The sequence below is a fragment of the Bombina bombina genome, chromosome 12 (assembly GCF_027579735.1).
Source record: "Bombina bombina isolate aBomBom1 chromosome 12, aBomBom1.pri, whole genome shotgun sequence".
In the NCBI taxonomy this organism is placed as follows: domain Eukaryota; kingdom Metazoa; phylum Chordata; class Amphibia; order Anura; family Bombinatoridae; genus Bombina; species Bombina bombina.
In genome coordinates, this window is record NC_069510.1 from 152,605,790 (window position 1) to 152,627,598 (window position 21,809).

The 21,809-nt window shown below is 41.6% G+C and overlaps 1 protein-coding gene across 1 annotated transcript in view; it reads left to right on the forward strand.

Moving 5' to 3' along the window:
* Window positions 1-21,809, forward strand: part of DENND1A (DENN domain containing 1A) — a 1,966,771-nt gene that overhangs the window by 320,818 nt on the left and 1,624,144 nt on the right.

Sequence of the window (21,809 nt, forward strand, 5' to 3'; positions counted from 1 at the left end):
ATATGATTGGGTGTGCAGTGTGTTGCAGGTGATTAGCAGCGATATGATTGGGTGTGCAGTGTGTTGCAGGTGATTAGCAGCGATATGATTGGGTGTGCAGTGTGTTGCAGGTGATTAGCAGCGATATGATTGGGTGTGCAGTGTGTTGCAGGTGATTAGCAGCGATATGATTGGGTGTGCAGTGTGTTGCAGGTGATTAGCAGCGATATGATTGGGTGTGCAGTGTGTTGCAGGTGATTAGCAGCGATATGATTGGGTGTGCAGTGTGTTGCAGGTGATTAGCAGCGATATGATTGGGTGTGCAGTGTGTTGCAGGTGATTAGCAGCGATATGATTGGGTGTGCAGTGTGTTGCAGGTGATTAGCAGCGATATGATTGGGTGTGCAGTGTGTTGCAGGTGATTATCAGCGATATGATTGGGTGTGCAGTGTGTTGCAGGTGATTAGCAGCGATATGATTGGGTGTGCAGTGTGTTGCAGGTGATTAGCAGCGATATGATTGGGTGTGCAGTGTGTTGCAGGTGATTAGCAGCGATATGATTGGGTGTGCAGTGTGTTGCAGGTGATTAGCAGCGATATGATTGGGTGTGCAGTGTGTTGCAGGTGATTAGCAGCGATATGATTGGGTGTGCATTGTGTTGCAGGTGATTAGCAGCGATATGATTGGGTGTGCAGTGTGTTGCAGGTGATTAGCAGCGATATGATTGGGTGTGCAGTGTGTTGCAGGTGATTAGCAGCGATATGATTGGGTGTGCAGTGTGTTGCAGGTGATTAGCAGTGATCTGATTGGGTGTGCAGTGTGTTGCAGGTGATTATCAGCGATATGATTGGGTGTGCAGTGTGTTGCAGGTGATTAGCAGCGATATGATTGGGTGTGCAGTGTGTTGCAGGTGATTAGCAGCGATATGATTGGGTGTGCAGTGTGTTGCAGGTGATTAGCAGCGATATGATTGGGTGTGGCAGTGTGTTGCAGGTGATTAGCAGTGATATGATTGGGTGTGCAGTGTGTTGCAGGTGATTAGCAGCGATATGATTGGGTGTGCAGTGTGTTGCAGGTGATTAGCAGCGATATGATTGGGTGTGCAGTGTGTTGCAGGTGATTAGCAGCGATATGATTGGGTGTGCAGTGTGTTGCAGGTGATTATCAGCGATATGATTGGGTGTGCAGTGTGTTGCAGGTGATTAGCAGCGATATGATTGGGTGTGCAGTGTGTTGCAGGTGATTAGCAGCGATATGATTGGGTGTGCAGTGTGTTGCAGGTGATTAGCAGCGATATGCTTGGGTGTGCAGTGTGTTGCAGGTGATTATCAGCGATATGATTGGGTGTGCAGTGTGTTGCAGGTGATTAGCAGTGATCTGATTGGGTGTGCAGTGTGTTGCAGGTGATTAGCAGTGATCTGATTGGGTGTGCAGTGTGTTGCAGGTGATTAGCAGCGATATGATTGGGTGTGCAGTGTGTTGCAGGTGATTAGCAGCGATATGATTGGGTGTGCAGTGTGTTGCAGGTGATTAGCAGCGATATGATTGGGTGTGCAGTGTGTTGCAGGTGATTAGCAGCGATATGATTGGGTGTGCAGTGTGTTGCAGGTGATTATCAGCGATATGATTGGGTGTGCAGTGTGTTGCAGGTGATTAGCAGTGATCTGATTGGGTGTGCAGTGTGTTGCAGGTGGTGATAGTGATTTCAGGAATAAGAAATGATAAAACAAATCAGAGCTGGACCTGTGGCGAATACGTTGGAAATGGGTTGAGGTGATAGATAAAATAGTTTGTTTGGAACACAGGAGTCAACAGAAATCAGTCTGACAAGGCTGCTCTGTTGAACTTCACTTGAATGTCAAGTCTTGTCCAACTCCTTCATAGTTCTATTGTTTTCTATGAAGATCACATCTAACCTCTGCAGTGGATTACTGGATCAGGACTAAATCTCAGCCACTAATTTCCTCCTACCCACATGTGCATATCTCAGTTAAAATAATAAAAGATCCATGGGTTTAGGTTGATCAAGTTATTGATTTGAGTTCATTCTTATTATTCGTAGCCTCAGGGCTATATGCTACTCTCTGCATTAGTCTTTGTGGTCCTTGTAAAAATCAGAACTAGCAATGTGTGCCATCTTTTTTTTTTGGCCCTAGGAAATTTTTTAACTATACAATGTGCCTTCTGAAGGTAAGAACATTACCTTATCTAAACCTTTCCTTGTGCCAATGGACAGTTTAGGAATTGTGTTGTTTGTTTTTTTAAAAGCCATAAATGTTTATGCAGCCCTTAAAGGGACAGTCAAGTCCAAAAAAACTCATGTTTCAAACAGGGCATGTCATTTGAAACTTTCCAATTTACTTTTATCACCAATTTTTCTTTGTTCTTTTGGTATTCTTAGTTGAAAGCTAAACCTAGGAAGGCTCATATGATAATTTCTAAGACCTTGAAGGCTGCCTCTTATCACATGCTTTTTTTTTTAAAATAATTTTTATTGAGGTAAAAAATTCAAATATAAACATACACTGAAAAACAGCATGGCAACACGCCTATTTGACAGACAATAATATATAAGCATCTCACACAAGAGGCATGTCTTATATATATCAACCAGACTTTGGGAAATTGTCTGGCCATGTATAGTACCTCATTTTTCTTATATACATTTTCAGGTGGACAGTTAACTTACAAAATATATGCAGCAGTCCTTGGGCCTGACATCAGTAAAAAATAATAATGTCCAAATAAGAATGTTTAGGCCTACGATTGTCCGTATTGTCTATAACAGGATATATAAAAAGGATATGGCTCCCTCTTCACAGATTGATATATTAAAGTACAGTGATATCTATTGGTTTCAGCGTAAATATGAACTTGTCAGGATACAAAAATGAGCTGAATATCTAACATTTGAAGTGCAAACCAATGAGCCAACCTCTTTTTTACCCTCTCATGCAGTATAGGTCAATTATGGACCTCAAATCTCTCTTACATCTAACCTCAGGGCTTTTAAGTAAAACAGACCTCTCTCGGACCTGCATACCCAATACATTTAAATACCCAGTATAATAATTATAATTCTGTAATATCATAACACTTCCCCCTGCAGGATTATATTAATCAAAAACATAACATAAACTTTTGATATCACTTAACAAGGGAGTCCTCATATACAAAACTTCTGGGTATGTCCTCCACTCTTTGAGAGGCAGTAAGAGATAAGCATAAATTAGCTGTATATGGTATAGAACATCTAACAGCCAAACTACAGATATGGGGTAGAGATTCAATGCATTATATACATAGAGGTTGGTTTATATTTCTAAGTAAGGTTAGTGTCCTAAATATCAATTGCACCTCTCGCTTAAAAATGATTGGGCTTAGGGATATTACTCAGGCATCAGCATAACCAAAAATAAATAATGAAAAACAACATAAAACCCTTGTTATATGGCCACAATTATAGCATATACACTTTTTTTTGAATTTCCTAAAATATACATGTTTATTTTATGGCTAATAAAGAATATGTATGGAAGAGAGGAGGAGAACTAACATTCATGTAGTGAATACATTGCTATGAGCTCTAAACCGTTGGTGCACATCTAGTAACTAAACAGAGCCAGACCTTCCCTCTTCTCCATATGAACATATACTATATCGTAATTTGTAAACGCATCTAAGCTCAAGCATATTATCTCACAGGATAGCGTCCGATGTCTAGACTTAAATGAGGGTGCAGTTCACAAGAAAAAGATAGGCGGTCAAACCTGGCCCTCCAAATACCACCCGTATGGCAAAGTCTTCAACCGACACCAACTCTGACACAGCTGCCCCAGTCCAGAGTACCTCCCGGTACAGTATAAGGTGACCATGTGACCCGGCAAGCAACGTTGACCTGGAGCTCTTCAGCAAGGCAACCGCTCCATGCCTCCCTTAATGTTTGCGTGTTGGTGTTGGCCCCTGCGGTCGCACTTATCTCCTCAGGCAAACTATGGTCTAAGGGAGCTCCGACTTCCTCACCATCACCTCCCAAATTTTCTTCTTCAGGGTTAACTCCTCTCCCATTCCGGAGAAGCAGCTCTGGCATACGAGCTCTCATCCCGTTGTTGTTCTGCGCCACTCTGCGCATTTGAAATTATCGGCACCACTGTAGAAGGCCCAGAAAGCGACTCTGCGAGGGCACCTGTCAGTGCCATGAGGCGATCAAATCTGCTGTTTATCTGCAGGTCGGCTTTCGCGAACAGGGCTTGAATTTTGAAATAGAGGTCCTCCATGATATGCTAGTCAGAGGATATCCTAAATCTCTGCAATTATTCTCTGTCTGGGTAGTATAGAAGGGGATTCTGAAAATACCTCCATATACCCGGTTCCCCTGCTGAGGAATTCTCTCCGTGGAGACCGCCAAGAATAAACTCCAGCAGTCCGGTCTGAGAGACCCTGAGGGTGCACAAAAAAATATTGCCTTAGCCAGCAATTATTCCCTTTCTGGTGGTTCAAGATTTTATGCTGGATGGCATCTGAATCTTTTATTTACATGTCGGAATGTAATTTAGTCTGCCAGAGCTCTCAGTTTTGCGGCCATCTTCAGCCTAAGCCCGGACACGCCCCCATCACATGCTTTTTTATTTGCTTTTCACAACAGGAGAGAGCTAGTTCATGTCAGCCATATAGATAACATTGTGATCACGCCTGTGGCTTGTGGCAGACACTGCACTAATTGGCTAAAATGAAAGTCAATAGATAATATCAAGTGTATACAACACAAAATAAATAAGGATATATTGCAAGGCCATTTTCAGTCAGCAGAAATTGTCCATAAAATACATAGATTCAGTTAAGAAAGTGTTACAAATATTAATTGTAGCGATTTTCATATACCTCATATGAGAAAAAAAGAAACATATATCTATACCTATATACAGTTTTATACACACACAAACACACACAATAGTGTTCAAAAGTTTGGGGTCACTAAAAAAATGTTCTTGTTTTAGAAAGAAAAGCAATTTTTTTTAATCCATTAAAATAATATGAAATTAATCAGAAATGCAGTGTAGACATTGTTAATGTTGTAAATGACTATTGTAGCTGGAAATGGCTGTTTTTTTAATGGAATATCTGCATAGGAGTACAGAGGCCCATTGTCAGCAACTATCTGTCCTGTGTTCCAATGGCACGTGGTATTTGCTAATCCAAGTTTATCGCTTAAAAAAGTGAATTGATCATTAGAAAACCCTTTTGCAATGATCTAAAAACCAAGAGGAATCTGAAACAGATATCCTAAAGGGGGTGCACTCCCAATGTGATACAAAAATTCTGACAATCAATCAGATATTCAATTGAAATATAACATTTATAGTTCTGACAATAGTGAAATAAAATAGTAATAAAAAGAATGCAAAGTATCAACATGCGGTGGATAATTGCAATAGAAAATACCTAATGTATAGGGAAAGACAAAACCAACAATGTAAATAAATATGTATCACTGTCCAATGTAAGGATACAATGTGAAATTGTCCCAAAAAAATGTCATGTACTCGAAGGCAAGCAGATGAAAGGGTCACCTCCGTAACATTCAAGAAGAAAACAAGGGGCGCCTCATAGTGTACTCTAGTTATATATAAGAGCAAACTCACACTTCAGTTGTCACCTGTATATGAACAGAGTGCAAATCAGTCTGACGCTTACAGTGGTCACCTCACTGGTCTCCGGCTGCAATTCACCCTCAAGGTCTCAAAAAATACATAAAAAATACATTACAAAGTACCGTTACACTCCATCTAAAAGATTGTACAAAAAAGTTATAAGGGCTCAAAGATATGTGTGTACAGATGTATTTATATGTGTGTGTATATATATATATATATATATATATATATATGTGTGTGTGTGTGTATATATATATATATATATATATATATATGTGTGTACAGATGTATTTATATGTGTATGTATATATATGTATATATATATATATATATGTGTGTGTGTGTGTACAGATGTATTTATTTATGTGTGTATATATATATATGTGTGTGTGTGTGTATGTATATGTATATATATATATATATATATATATATATATATGTGTGTGTACAGATGTATTTATATGTGTAGATATATATATATGTGTGTACAGATGTATTTATTTATGTGTGTATATATATATATATATATATATATATGTGTGTGTGTGTGTGTGTACAGATGTATTTATATGTGTGTGTGTATATATATATATATATATATATATATATATATATATATATATATAGTGTTGCTTGGGTGTTTCTTGATCTGCGCTGTGTACGTTGCAAATGGTTATTTTGCTCTAAATAGTTCCTCCTGATATATTTCAATGGCAGCTAGTTTCTGAATATTCCACCATCATCAAATGGAATGTGAAGGATAAAGGTATGGAGTTGAGTTTCAGAGTTCAGCGCACATAGAATGGAGAAAAACAAAAACAAAACCAAATTATGGTGCAGTATGTCAGTACTAGGCAATCAAAAACTAAAAGTGAGATTTAAATGTGCTCACCTTGTTTAACCTCAAACATGTGAGGTATGTTGGAAGCATGGATTGGATGTAATCCCTATCTGTGGTAAAGATGTTTCCAGCTGGTATGCAGAAACTTTTAGCAGCTAAAAGTTTCTGCATACCAGCTGGAAACATCTTATGAGATGTTTCTATATTATGTAGTGCTCCAGACACCTACCTGGATATTTCTACAACAAAGAATACCATGAGAACAAAGCAAATTTATTAACAGAAGTAAATTGGAAACGTTTTTTAAAAATTTCTAAATCACAAAACAAAATTTATGCTTACCTGATTAATTACTTTCTTTCCGGATATGGAGAGTCCATGATGTCATTCAATTACTAGTGGGAATATCACTCCTGGCCAGCAGGAGGAGGCAAAGAGCACCAAAGCAAATCTGTTAAGTGTCACTCCCCTACCCATAATCCCCAGTCATTCGACCGAAGGGAAATGGAAAAGGAATAACACAAAGGTGTAGAGGTGCCTGAGGTTTAGTCAAAATAACTGTCTTAATAAAGGGGGCTCGTGGACTCTCCATATCCAGAAAGAAAGAAATTTATCAGGTAAGCATAGATTTTGTTTGCTTTCCTAAGATATGGAGAGTCCTCAACGTCATTCAATTACTAGTGGGATCCAATACCCCAAGCTAGATGACACAAAATGAATAGGGAGGGAGAACAAGACAGGCAGACCTAAACAGAAGGCACCACCGCTTGAAGAACATTTCTCCCAAAAGAGGCTTCAGCCGAGGCAAAAGTATCAAATTTGTAAAATTTAGAAAAAGTATGCAGAGAAGACCAAGTTGCAGCCTTGCAAATCTGTTTCACAGAAGCTTCATTTTTGAAAGCCCAAGAAGAGGAGACAGCCCTAGTGGAATGAGCCGTAATTCTCTCAGGAGGCTGCTGACCAGCAGTCTCATAAGCAAAACGAATTATACTTCTCAACCAGAGGGAAAGAGAAATAGAAGTTGCCTTCTGACCCTTACGCTTTCCTGAGAAACAAACAGGGCAGAAGACTGGAGAAAATCCTGTCGCCTGTAGGTAGAATTTTAGAGCATGCACAACATCCAAGTTGTGCAACAGACATTCTTTATGAGAAGAAGGATTGGAACAGAGAGAAGGAACAATTCCCTTATTAAAAAAAAAAAAAAAAGCAGAGAGTTCAGAAATTCTCAGAGCAGAAGAGATAGCTTTAAGAAACAAAACCTTCCAAGATAACAACTTAATATTTATGGAATGCATTGGCTCAAACGGGGCCTGCTGCAAAACTTTAAGAACAAGATTAAGGCTCCAAGGAAGAGCAACAGGTTTAAACACAGGCCTGATTCTGACCAGGGCCTGACAAAAAGATTGAACATCTGGCACATCCGCCAGACGCTTGTGTAACAAAATAGATTATGCAGAAATATCTGACCTTTCAGAGAAGTGACTGAAAACCCTTTCTCCAGACCTTCCTGGATAAAAGACAAAATTCTAGGAATCCTGACCCTACTCCAAGAGTAGCCCTTGGTTTCACTCCAATAAAGATATTTACGCCATACCTTATGGTAAATTTTTCGAGTAACAGGCTTGCGAGCCTGGATCATGGTCTCAATGACTGACTAATCCACGCTTAGACAGAACTAAGCGTTCAATCTCCAAGCAGTCAGCTTCAGAGAAGCGAGATTTGGATGGAGGAATGGACCCTGAGTTAGAAGGTCCGTCCTCAGAGGAAACCACCAAGGCGGCCGAGATGACATCTTCACTAGGTCTACATACCAGATCCTGTGAGGCCATGCAGGAGCTCATAGCATTACAGATGCTCTGTCTTGTTTGATACAAGCAATAACTCGTGGAAGGAGCGCAAACGGAGGCAACAGGTATGCTAGACCGAAATCCCAAGGAACCGCCAGAGGATATCTTGACCTTGAACCGTACCTTGGAAGTTTGGCATTCTGCCGAGACGCCTTCAGATCCAACTCCGGCACCCCCCACCCCCCATTTAAGGGTTAACCTGGAGAACACATCCGAATGGAGAGCCAACTCCCTGGGATGAAATGTCTGTCTGCTCAGGAAATCCGCTACCCAGTTGAGTTGAGCTTCTGCCCACTGAATAATCTGTGCCACCTCCTTCATGGCTAAGGAACTCTGAGTTCCTCCCTGGTAGTTGATGTAAGCCACTGAGGTGATGTTTTCCAACTGAAACCTGATAAAACCGGGCTAAAGACAATTGAGGCAAAGCCATCAGAGCATTGTAAATCGCTCTCAACTCCAAGATGTTTATGGGGAGAGCAGACTCCTCCTGAGTCCATAATCCCTGTGCCTTTAACAAGTCCCAGACTGCTCCCTAGCAGGCTGGCGTCCGTGGTCACAATCACCCAGGAAGGTCTCCGGAAGCATGTAACCTGAGACAGATGGTCCTGAGAAAGCCACCACGGGAGAGAGTCTCTTGTCGACTGGTCTAGATCTATCCTCTGAGACAGATTTGAATGTTCTCCGTTCCATTATCTGAACATGTATATTTGCAGAGCTCTCAAATGGAATCGAGCAAAGGGAATGATGTCCATGGAAGCGACCTTCAGACCAATTACCTCCATACATTGAGCCACTGATGGCCGAATATTAGACTGAAGAAAGAGGCAAGAGGAGAGAATTTGTGATTTTCTGACCTCCGTCAGAACATTTTTCATAGATAAGGAATCTATTATGGTCCCTAAGAAAACCACCCTTGTAGCTGGAACAAGGGAACTCTTCCAGATTTACTTTCCAACTGTGGGAACGTAGAAAAGACAACAAGATCTCTGTATGAGAGTTTGCTTGTTGAAAAGATGACGCCTGAACCAATATGTTGGCTTCTGCAATTCTCCGAGACCTGATCACTGCCAAGAGAGGCCCCAGAACCTTTGAGAAAATTCTGGGAGCTGTGGCAAGGCCAAACGGAAAAGCCAAACCAACTGAAAGTGTTTGTCTAGAAAGGCAAATCTCAGGAATTTGTGATGATCCCTGTGGATGGGAGCATGACGATACACGTCCTTCAGGTCTATGGTAGTCATGAACTGACCCTCTTGGACCAAAGGAAGAATGGAATGAATGGTTTCCATTTTGAAGGACGGTACCCTGAGAAACTTGTTGAGGCACTTTAGGTCTAAAATGGGTTAAAAAGTTCCCTCTTTTTTTGGAACCACAAACAGCTTTGAATAGAATCCTAGACCCTGTTCCCTTACAGGGACTGGAACAATCACTCCCAGAGAGAAAAGATCCTGAACACAGTTCAAGAATGCCTCTCTTTTTACTTGATCTGCAGATAATCTTGAGAGGTGGAATCTGCACTGGGAGGGAAAGTTTTGAATTCTATTTTGTAACCCTGAGATACTATGTCCATAGCCCAAGGATCTGGGACATCTTGTCTTCACGCTTGACAAAACAGGGAGAGTCTGCCCCCACTTGATCTGATCCCGGACCGGGGGGCGACCCTTCATGCTGACTTAGACTCAGCTGAGGGTTTCTTTGATTGCTTCCCCTTATCCCAAGACTGATTGGGCTTCCAAGAAGACTTGGACTGCTCCTGCTTGGAAGAGGGAGAGGAAGACTTTTGACCTTTGAATTTACGAAAAGGAATAAAAATTACTTTGATGTCCTTTAGATCTGTTCTTCTTGTCTTGCGGTAGAAAAGTCTCTTTTCCACCTGTAATATCAGAAATAATTTCTGCCAGACCAGGTCCGAACAAGGTCTTACACTCGTAAGGAAGCGCCAGAAGCTTGGACTTAGAGGTAACCTCAGCTGACCAAGATTTTAGCCACAATGCCCTGCGGGCTAGGACAGTGAAGCCAGATATCTTGGCTCTCAGTCTAATAACTTGCATGTTAGCATCAGAAATAAAGGAATTGGCTAGTTTGAGAGCCCTAATCCTATCTTGTATCTCCTCCAACAAAGTCTCTACTAAAATTGATTCAGACAAGGCGTGGCACCAATAATATGCCACACTTGCTACTGTGGCAATGCAAACTGCAGGTTGCCATTGAAGACCTTGATGAACACACATCTTGTCTATGGGATCCTTAAAAGAGCAGCTATCCTTTTTAGGAATCATAGCCAGAGTACAAATAGCCCCTTCTACTTTAGGCACTGTGCCCCTATGAATCTTTAATGGAGTTGGCAACAGGAAACATCTTTTTAAATACAGGAGACAGGGAGAAAGGAATCCCTGACTTCTCCCATTCCTGTGAAATAATCTTTGTCACACGGTCTGGGACAGGAAAAACTTCCACAGAGGAAGGAACATCATAGTATTTATTAAGTTTACTAGACTTCTTAGGGTTGACAACGACAGAAGTATTAGAGTCGTCCAAAGTAGCCAATACCTCCTTTAACAGTACACAAAGGTGTTCAAGCTTAAATCTGAAGTTTACTTCTTCAGTATCAGATGATGGAATAATGCTGTCTGAATCTGAGATTTCACCCTCAGAGGCTACCGACGTATCCTCCTCATCAGACTTATGAGGGAGGGCAAGCTGCGTAGCAGTAGGTGGAAAAGAAAACTTACTATCTGAATGTCTAATTTTCCTCTTGTGTTTTCCCAGCATAGGAAAAGCAGAAGATACCTGTGCAGCAAAATCTGCAGGCAAATAAACTCATCCAGGAGGCTGAGAGGAACTGCAGGGCACTGTATGTGACGCCACCGAGGCTTGGGACATTTGAGGAGAAAGTTGTGGCATTGCCTGAACAGCATCATCCTGAGAGACATTGGGCTCAGAGGGCAACAATTTATCTTTAAATTGAAGTGTTCTAGATAAGTATGCAGCACAGAATTGCATAGGCAAAACAATTTGTGCCTCAAGGCATAACAAGCATTTGTCAAGACACAGAGTCTTGATCCATGTCCATAATACTAAATAATACTAAATAAAAAATTCCCCAAATTGTAGATTTTTTTTAAATACACTGTCAACTTCAGAATTTTTAATACCACAGCCGCTTAACGTTATGCAAAAATTCTTTAAAATAATAAACCAATCAGGCCCCCTACACCTCAGACAGGCTGAGATGCTTTACTGTAACACTTATACACAATTTGGCTGCCAGAAGTCTCTAAACGATCATATAGTAAATCGACACTGAAGAGACTGAAATTCAATAACGCCGCTCCGCTCCGAGATATTCAACAGCAGAGAGGAGTCACATGACTGGCAGAGAGAGGAAACATCACAGCGAGTAAAAGGCATGCGTCTCCCACTGCCTACAACACCGGAGCTTAAATTGACAGTCTAGTCAAAATAAAACTTTCATGATTCAGATAGGGCATGCAATTTTAAACAACTTTCCAATTTACTTTATAATCAAAATTGCCTTGTTCCCTTGGTGAAAACCGCCTCCTAGCTCAGAGCATTTTGAAAGTTTTTCACAGTTAGACAGTACTAGTTCATGTGTGTCATATAGATAACATTGTGCTCACTCCCATGGAGGTATTTAGGAATCTGCCCTGGTTGGCTAAACTGCATGTCTGTCAAAAGCACTGAGATAAGGGGGCAGTCTGCAGAGGCTTAGATACAAGGTAATCATAGAGGTTAGTTATGTAAAACTAGGGAATAGGTAATAAAGGGATTATCTAGCTTTTTAAACAATAACAATTCTGGTGTAGGCTCAAGCAGTCTGTCAGTTAGCCTGTTCTAGCTAAGCAAGAATAGAAAACAAACTGCCAAATTTTAAGCTTATATATAAATCCCTGTATAAAACATAAACCACACACATCCTAATAAAGTATTTCAACAAAATCAGCCCAAAGAGGAAAAACGTCCCAATAACGGGAAGATTAACCCTTAGTCTCAACATAAATAATGTGCCTGCCCACTGCCAAAGAGAATCCTGTATAAAGCATTTTAAAAATGTCCCCATCTTCTGCATACAACATATTCTTCTGAAGTGCAAGTCTCCAAGACCTAAAAGACAAAAGCACTTACCTGCAGTCTAGCTGTCCAGCAGGAAGACTGCTCACAAGGCGTGAAAGGACACATACTCCTTACAGAGACCTGTAGAAAAAAAAAAAAAATTATGCTTACCTGATAATTTTCTTTTCTTCTGATGGAAAGAGTCCACAGCTGCATTCAATACTTTTGGGAAATAGGAACAGTAGAAGAAATATCTGGGTGAAAAGGTGCCAGAAGACTAAAAAACAAAGACGCCCCACATAAAAAAAGACGGGTGGGAGCTGTGGACTCTTTCAATCGGAAGAAAAGAAAATTATCAGGTAAGCATAATTTATGTTTTTCTTCCAAAATGGAAAGAGTCCACAGCTATAGAGGACACTGAATGCCATAATGGGAAGGTACCATAGGTGGCCCATTCTGAGGGCACCAGGCCTGAAAACCACTACCCAACAAAAAAAACTTCATCCGAAGCCGATAAAAACAGAAAGGGAAAAGACCCCAAGGACACTGATCAGCAGATAGCCCGGAAACCTAGGTAGAGACCGCAACATCAGACACAACAGTCAGTCCCCCACCACACACACTTTACAAGCGAAGGGAACCCCAGCCGAAACTCCCTAAGGAATAAGGCACGGAAGAACCAAATGGGAACCGAAAGGTACCACAAAGTCCATAAAAGGAAAAACCCCCAATCAAACCAAGCTCGCAAAACCAAAAAGGGTCCTGACAACAAGGGGAGGCAGTGTCCAATCCAAATAGAATCCACAAGGTTTAGAACCGGAAGCAGAACAGAGAATAAGTTCTCCCAACATCCTGCAAAGGAATGGAACAGCTAGCTAGCACTCGGTCAAGGCACAAACAGCTGGAGCTGGTTTCACCCTTCACTTGCCAGGCAGCAAGTCAACCAGCGCCTAGGAACAACTGAAAACGGAGACCAAACATCATCTGAACTCAGAACCAAGAACACCTGAGTCAAGAACACACAGCCATCCTCAGGATGACACAGAAGAAATGCTTGTTAGAAGCGGCTACCAAAATGTAGAGTGCTAAACCTCCATTACAATAGGCACACTTTAGGCAACCGAAACCGCCAAACCTACACACAGGTCTCGAAATAAAAGGAGAGCCCAGAACCTCAATAAGAATCAATCCGCCCCCAAGATCTGAGAGAACACCGGATCTCAGGACCTACCTCAAGCCGGGCCAGCCCAAGCATCGGCAGGTCCGAAACCAGGGAACCAGAAAACCCCAGGCTCAAACAGCGAGCGGAAAAAATGGTACAGCCATTACTATAGTGCTCGGGAGCCAACCCGAAATACCACATGCAGATCGTCAGCAAGGCCATAGGCCTAGAGGTCTAGCTAAAGGCCCAACATAGACTCAAGGCAGAGCCAGAAACTCTTCAAATAGACAGAACAACCCAGAGAGCATACCTCTCTCTGAAATACGGTAACCCGTCTGTCCTAACCTCCTGAAGCCAGGAGAAGCCTTAAGATAGGGACCACACTTCTGAAAGAAGGATATAAGCCCCATCCCAAGACAAAGGGATGCTGGAGAGTGGGCCGGAAGAACAGAGCACCTTCCCCCAGGACACAGCCGTAGGCTGAACAGAGAAAACAAAACTCCAATGCCCTGACCTGGAAGGAATCCCCTGAAGATCGAACTGGCTAGCACACAGACAAGGTTCCATAGCTGCAGTGGTTCCATAGAGAACCCCTGTGCTTGAAGAGCAGCAAAGTTAGCACACTATTTCAGCAAGCCAAACAAGGGAAACCCACCATAGGAAAAAGGCAAGACCAGAGGCAAAGGCACCCAGAAAAAAGAAAATTTATACTTACCTGATAAATTTATTTATTTTTTGACACGATGAGTCCACGGATCATCTTAATTACTAATAGGATATTCAACTCCTGGTCAGCAGGAGGCGGCAAAGAGCACCACAGCAAAGCTGTTAAATAGCTCCTCATTTCCCTCCCACTCCAGTCATTCGACCAAAGTTAAGGCTAGAAAGGAAAAACCAAGGTGCAGAGGTGTCTGAAGTTTATAATAATCCACAACCTGTCTTTCCAACACAGGGTGGGCCGTGGACTCATCGTGTCAAAAAAGAAATAAATTTACCAGGTAAGCATACATTTTCTTTTCTTTTTAATGACACAATGAGTCCATGGATCATCTTAATTACTAATGGGATTCAATACCCAAGCTAGAGTACACAGATGATACAGGAGGGACAAGACAGGGAACCTAAATGGAAGGCATCACTGCTTGAAGAACCTTTCTCCCAAAAGCAGCCTCAGCCGAAAGTGTCAAATGTATAGAACTTTGAAAAATTGTGAAGAGAGGACCAAATTGTATCCTTGCAAATATGTTCCTTCAAATCCCCTGTGGTCTTAATTGACTCTCTTGGACCAAAGAAAGAATAGAAAGATAGCTTCCATCTTGAAATACGACACTTCTGAGAACCCTGAGTGGATTCTAAAAAAAAGTCTGAAGATTCCCTCCTTCTTGGGAACCACAAACAGATAGGAATAACATCCCAACCTCATTCCTGCATTGGACAAGGAACTGTCACTCCCTTATCGGAGAGGATCCGTACACAGTGCAAGAGCGCCTCTCCCATTGTCTGGTCTGCCGAAAGCAGGAACCTGCCCCCCGGGAGGAAAGTCCTGAACTCTAATTTGCATCCATGGGACACAATATACACCCTCCAGGGATCCTGATCGCAGACCCACGCCTGCTTGAAAAAGGAAAACCTGCCCCTTACAGATCGGGTGCACGCCCCTTATGCTGTCTTTGATTCAACAGCAGGCTTCTTGGTCTGTTTTCCCCTATTCTAAGCCTGATATGATCTCCAGGAAGGCTTAAACTCTGTTTGGGAGAAGAAGTGGAAGGATTTCCCTAGAAATCTCGAAAGGAACTAAATTATCTCTGACGTCCCTTTCGCTATTTTTCTTATCTAGTAGATGAAAACATCCACAGACCAAGATTTTACCATAGTACTCTGCGGGCCAATATGCGAAAGCCTGACTAATAGCTCCCAACTTTAATAAACCTCTGTATTAAAGGAACCTACTAACTTAAAGGCCCTTATCCTATCCCTGTGAGAGGGATGTCTGTCCAATAAAAAAAAAAAACAACGCAACAAACCAGCACGCCGCCACACTGGAGACAGTAGCCTTACCAACCGCAGGTTGACAATGTAAATCCTGTAACTTCTATTCATAGGGTCTTTCTCCTGCATAGAATCCTTAACATACTACTATCCTCCATGCGAATAGTATCTCCCTTGGCTAGCATGGAAATTCTCATTCACCCTGGGTATTGAATTCCCTTTAAGGGAAGGATAAAAAGGGTTACCGGCATCTCTAATGGCTTCAGCAAATATCTCTATAGGCCTATCTGGTACAGGAAATAGTACCACCCTGAAGGGCACATCACAATATTAGTGCAATCTACTAGACTCTCTCGGCTAGACTACGCCGGTAGAGTCGGAGTCAACCAGGGTAGCTATAAACCTCCTCAAGAAGCAAATTGAGGTATTCAAGCTAAGTCAAAAGGAAAACAAACTTAGGATCAGATAAAGGTATTATCCCATCTGAGTCAAAGAATTCCTTATCAGATATTACTGACGTATCTTCCTCCTTCAGTTACAGGGAAGAAACATTCAGAACAGTTACAACTCAATAAATCACACATTTCCAACATTGTTTATTTTGTTAACAACAAAACTTGAAATACATGGTACATCTCTTAAATAGATACAGAACGCAGCTTTTACCATCCGATATCGGAATGATTTTGAGTGCGCATTTTCCTAAAAACAGTCTCAAACATATCTCCGCCCCTCATGGGCGTGAAAAACACTCAATTTCCCCGTCACCCTTGTACTGTGCATAGAGAAAGAGGAATGCGCAACCTAAAATGGCGCCAAAACTAGCTCCGCCCATCGTGGGCGTTACAACAAATAATCTCCCGGTCGTCATTATTATGTTTAAAGATAGGTTACCGGGAGCTAATTGAACCACTCCAGTAAACCCTGTTGCGAACCTGGGGGCAAATTCTGCTACCGCATGTAAGATAGCACGTTAGCCAAATATGTGACCCAAACAATCACTACCGCATGTTAGCCTTCTAGTGAGTTCTGTTAACCCCAGAGAAAAAGCCACCTTCTAGCACAGTGCCTGCTTACAAATTGCTGTCACAGGGTCCCCTCCTTTAAATATGTAGGAGTTATGTCCCAATAAAGTGCTCCACTGCCTCTGAGATCTTCCCAGACCCAGAATAAAAGGTTAGCACTTACCTTTAAAATCTGCCCAACAGCAGGGCAGCTCACCAGGATTGAAAGGGCCTCTCCCTCACATAGTCCTGTGGAAAAGAATAAAGCCTAAGTCATCTTACTTAGGCTATCAGGATTAGGGCACCATAAATATGGGAGGCGCAGTGAGAATTATGTCCCACAAGTACCCATTGCTCTAAAGCCACCAATACTCTACTGAAGAGACTGATATGGACTACGGCTACACCCTAGGACAAAGCAGCACAATCTTGTACTACAGTAAAAATAATAAACTCTTGATTAAAGAATCTATTCTAACAACTCACTTTACCACCCCCTAGCACTAACGTAGGCAAAGAGAATGACTGGAGTGGGAGGGAAGGGAGGAGCTATTTAACAGCTTTGCTGTGGTGCTCTTTGCCTCCTCATGCTGACCAGGAGGTGAATATCCCATTAGTAATTAAGATGATCCGTGGACTCATCGTGTCATTAAAAAGAAACCTGGACTACTGAACCAGATCAACTAGCCCAACCAAGAGACACCGCCCAAGTTTCCTGGAACAGGGAAACCCCGGACCAGCTCTAGATCCTAATAGTCCGGTACAACCAGCAAAATAATCCACAAAGGAAATGCTGAGTGAAAAACTCATCCACTAGAAGAGCCAGAGCGAGAAGAGGTCCAAGCCCCCCAAATAAACCCTTGCCAGAGTCCAACACTCCAAGGAGCTAAGGAAGCAAAGACCGAAACAAGATCACTAGAGCCCTATCCGCAACAGCCATCTACTACCAAGAGCAAGGGGATACATCGAGGACAAAGTCACTCGAACAAAGGCTAGCCTCCACATCACCCCCAAAATCAGAGTAGAAGAATAACAAGAATGGGGAGCATCCACCAGCTCCGGGTAGAAACCCTAAACAGTGCTCAAGGAGACCACATTGCCCATGTCCCTACAAAGGGACCACCCTAAGGAACCCAAGGAGCGGACGAAGTCTGCAAGGTCTCAAAAAGAGGACCACAGCAGGAACAAGTCCATGGACAATTCCAGAGCCTCAGAAGGCCAAACCGCTCAAACTGCGGTAAGGAGGCGCTAAACCCCCAATCCTCTTCAGAGAGGAAAGAAACTCTAGGCCCCGAGGGAATCAGAGCAAAGAAAGTGACGCAGTGGAACACCACTGACCAGGTCACCAGATTGAGTGCTCTATAAGCACTGACACAATCCTTCCAGCCATATGGATCCTTTTAGAGTGTGTAGCTGAACTTGTAAAGAAAAACAAGAAGACACACAAATAATAATGTGGGCACTCAGCGCCCCACCAGACCAGCCAGGCAGAACAGGCGCCACATGTCTGAACAAGCCACAGGACAGAAAATCTGAATCCCAGCAGGACCAGCCGCAGCCGGGCTCATAACTGTCAAGTTGGCTAAATCCTCCCTCAGAGGGGAAGGTAAAACAGACAAACCTAGGACTAACGTGTCCCACAAAAAGCTTCCGAAGAACCAACCAGAGAGAATCGATCCCAGAAGTTCCCGAAGGAAACACATAATCAAAATTAAAAGACATCCTAACCGGATAAAAGAAAATATAAGGCAACCCGTAGGTTAACGCCCAGGAAGAAAACAGGCATACCCACAGGACCAGCCAAACGGAACCCTGATCGTCCAACAAAAAAACGGGAAAGATCTCAATAAGCAGACAATTTTGAAATTATGTCATCTCCTCATGTCTAATGAGGTGAGCCATTTGAAGTAGAATACTGCGGATTCCAGTATCCGTTAAGTATAGGATCCTCCAACAACTCAAAAACGTGTCTGAGTAAAACGTGCTATTCTATAACGAAAGGCACAACACTCGCAGGGAACTGTATAGGCCTACCCAAGGTCTGTAGACCTGGGACGATCAGGCGCGAGCACAAACGCAAATAAACATCTGGACTTTGCAGACGCATAATCACCAAAAATATGTGAAAGCGAAAACGAGCTGCAACCTCCGGTGAGAACAGTCCGCCCTGTAAGGAGGGATAAACATAATTTGTGTTACCCGCATGTGTAGTAGTAGAGAGCGGTAGGGAACTCGCCTCTTGGAGGACAGAACCCCCAAAGGTGGATAGCTCAGCAGCCCCTGATTCCCCGAGCCCGAGGAACAGGGCACTTTATTACGGCATATAGAACATAACTGATTGACCTGTATCAACGGGGCCAATTCGCATTCTTCACAAGTCGAAGAATCTGAAATTTGAACAGTCTCAGCATCAGAATCCTCCATAACTAGATAGAGAATATACTAACATGGACTAAGAGAAAACTTAAACGGCACCTGACACCCACAATGGCTGGGGCACCCATCACCTCCTATAACCAGACACAAGCAGACTCTAATTATTCAGTCGCCATACAGTCAGGAATGAGGAAATGGAAGACAAGAACGTAAACACGTCCAGTCACAAGGTAAATCGTACAGTCCAAAAAAAAGTGCGCCCAACCATAACGTCGCGTCACTTCCAAAGGCATTTATGTTCTAAGCCAAGAGCCCAGTTAACACTACACATAAGTAGAATGAAACATGATTAAAACCCCCGGTCCGGGTGAATGGCGATATCCCCAAAGTCTTATCTAGGCTCTTTGTATTCCGTGTAATAAAGGCAAGCTGTGCCACAAAATACAGCTTGCCTTTATTACACGGAATACAAAGAGCCCAGATAAGACGTTGGGGATATCGCCATTCACCCTGATCTACGCTGTGGAACAGGAACATGGCCCTTCAAGTGTGATGAATAGTAACAGCTCCTCCGCCATGGACTTGAGAGAAGAAAGCGGGCAGCGTAGCGAAGTTTGACAACGCTGACTGCTTGTGGAGCTGTTAATGAGGCGGGATGGTTTCGCAGAAAGACTCTCCCTGCATCTCCAGTCTCTAACTTTCATCCAAGCTCTCACTGAGAAACTGATAGGGCTACTTAAAACTCCCGCCCCATGTCGAAGAGTACTACCCTCCATAAGAGACAAACAACAAACTGACACTTCTCTGCCAACCTCTGGGGGACTGGGGGATAAGGGGAGTGGAAGGAGTACTTAAGCCTTTGGCTGGGGTGTCTTTGCATCCTTCTGGTGGCCAGGTTCAAATTTCCCAAAAAGTAATGAATGCAGCTGTGGACTCTTTCCATTTAGGAAGAAAAGAAAGAACAGAGTAACAAACTTTGTCTTTCTGTACCATGCGCAGCAATGTATTAGGAAACAAAGCACGGACTACCACACAACTTCCTAACTGCTTAAAAGCCACCACTACTCTACTGAAGAGATTGACGTGGACTCAGCTAAACCCAAATCTTTGCTTGCAAGGAAAAGTACCCGAAAAAGGAATTAATTTATTCAGACACCAAACTTCACCTCCTCCATTGACAAAGTCAAAGAGAATGACTGGAGACTATGGGTAGGAAATTGTCACTTAACAGCTTTGCTGTGGTGCTCTTTGCCTCCTCCTGCTGGCCAGGAGTGATATTCCCACTAGTAATTAAATTACGCAGTGGACTCTCCATATCTTAGGAAAGAAAAGAAAATGTTTAGGCTTCATATCCCTTTAACTCCTTGAAGGGGTAAAAACTTATAGTTATATGCAAGCACCAGCTCAACAAGACATTTAACGCATTTGAGCATTTTCTGCTTTTACCTATATGTTACTTTAAACTCTATTTCTTCTCAAATTCTGTAAAAATCCTTTGAAAAAACGAATCTAATGAGAGATTGAGGTAATGAAGGTTTTAGACACAAAACCATAATACAGTATTCTATATCTCGGCCTCACACTTATTGCCTCAAGGCCTCAGGCTCCCTGACCTAACTAAGAAATCTTCTGTAAAGAAAGGACTTTTTTTTTTTTTAAATCTCTTATTTTACAGTTTCTTGGAAAAAATACTTACACTATCTCAGTTGTGGAATTTGTTTTATAGTGTTGCAGAATTCCTTATCATTTGACTTTCTCAATGGAACGACAAAGATAAACACGTTGTCATGATGAGAATACACTGCACACTGGACTTACGCAATATTATAAACACGTTAATTATTTATTTGTATCGTGCTTCTGTTCTAGAAAAACAATAAATTAAGCAAAAACAAATAGGGAAAAAAAATTGTAACTCATTAAAAATAAAATCTATAAGTTTTTATTTTCATTATAAAAAGGGCCACAGGTAGAAAACCCTGTATCTAAACTGCTTGGGGCCAGAAAGGTATGGACTTTGTAATGTTTGTATCTGTAAAATGTGACAAGGATGGGACCAAGTGTAAACAACAACTTAAGTCAATTAAACTATATTTATATGTCATTATACAGCTTATACATGTAACCTAAAGGTAGTTGTATATCAGTTTATTACTTGTGTATACATAGTACCATGATAAAGATAGTACAGTACTGTAATCAGTAAGGTAATATTTATATGTCATTATACAGCTTATACATGTAACCTAAAGGTAGTGTTATATCAGTTTATTACTTTTATATACATAGTACCATGATAAAGATAGTACAGTACTGTAATCAGTAAGTAATATTTATGTCATTATACAGCGTATACATGTAACCTAAAGGTAGTTTTATATCAGTTAATTACTTGTGTATACATAGTACCATGATAAAGATAGTACAGTACTGTAATCAGACAGTAATATTTATATGTCATTATACAGCTTATACATGTAACCTAAAGGTAGTGTTATATCAGTTTATTACTTTTATATACATAGTACCATGATAAAGATAGTACAGTACTGTAATCAGTAAGGTAATATTTATGTCATTATACAGCTTATACATGTAACCTAAAGGTAGTTGTATATCAGTTTATTACTTTGTATACATAGTACCATGATAAAGATAGTACAGTACTGTAATCAGTAAGGTAATATTTATATGTCATTATACAGCTTATACATGTAACCTAAAGGTAGTTTTATATCAGTTTATTACTTTTGTATACATAGTACCATGATAAAGATAGTACAGTACTGTAATCAGCCAGGTAATATGTATATGTCATTATACAGCTTATACATGTAACCTAAAGGTAGTTTTATATCAGTTTATTACTTTTGTATACATAGTACC